The following is a 1,261-nucleotide window of genomic DNA, read 5'->3' on the forward strand; positions in this document are numbered from 1 at the left end:
GTCTGATAGCGTCTGTTCGGGGACGTCGCAGCGGCACCTGCTACGGAATCCTCCGACTCAGCAGTGGGCTTAAAACGGATTAGAGCCACTGGGGCCGCCCAGCCCAGCCCAGCCCAGCCCAGAAATCCGCCGCCGCCGCCGCCGCCTTTAGCTGGCTGCCAACTTAGCGCTAATTAAAGCGGATGGCGGGTTTGCGCTCCACGGGGTGCTGTCGTAGCGCTCGTCGCTGGTTAAAGGGCCGGCCGCCTCCAAAAATTGACCGTCAATGTTTAACAAGTCATGGCTACAGATGTGTGTATTCATCTGAACTCCCCACCATTAAAAGAACAAATGTACACGCCGAGCCAAAAGCATTGGAACACGATGCCATTAATTCCATGATCTATCAACATTATTGCTATTATCAAAACAACTGATCAACATGATATTTCTTGTTTTCAGGTATCTGAATCATTCTCAAAACAAGCGATGAACATGATATCTCTTGTTTTCAGGGATGTAGTAAATCATTAAGTGTGACTTAATGTGACTGGTAGGCGTGTCACCCACCCAGGTGTGTCCCATTCAAATCCTAAACAGCTGTAGGCAGCTTGCTTGTGTTCTGTAGAAACAACACTTGGAGCTTTTTTTGGAGTGCCCCCACCACCACCACCACCAAAGAAAAGGTGCAAAAGTGCTGATTGTGAAGAGCATGGAAAACAAGCAAGTGCGAAGCAAAGGGCTGGCTGAAATCCAAAGCTTCTTGAAAGAGTCTCCTCGTGATCCCCATCAAACAAGCTCTCTGAGGTAGGTAAGGTCATGTCTTGGGCTTGCTTGGCTTGGCTTCTTCTGAATAGCCTCCTGACGTGGCGGCAGGTGCAAAACAAGCTCCAAATTTAAAGACCCAAGCGGTCTGCTTGGGAGATCCGAATGAACCACAACAAATGAGCTCAGGCCGGTCGGGGGAGAAGCAGTGGGAAAGTCAGTCTTTAGTTCTGACCTCAGTATTTGGAGTCACAAATTGTCCAGACTGCGGTGCATACGTATAACCTCAGGTTTTCCAAAGCAACCTTTAACCGCTATTTCCATATTGGCTTGCTTTTTAAATGGACGATAAGTTAAAAGCCCCGAGCGTGCAGTGAGAAGTACGACACGTTCCCGTTTCTTCCACTTGATTGTCTGCCTGCCTGCCTGCCTGCCTTGTGTTTGTGCTGAGATTTAAAAAGGATACTTTCAGAAAAGCCCGACTGACCCGTGACGGAAATGCTTCATATTTTTGAGA

This window comes from Syngnathus acus, chromosome 11 (genome assembly GCF_901709675.1).
Source record: "Syngnathus acus chromosome 11, fSynAcu1.2, whole genome shotgun sequence".
Lineage (NCBI taxonomy): Eukaryota > Metazoa > Chordata > Actinopteri > Syngnathiformes > Syngnathidae > Syngnathus > Syngnathus acus.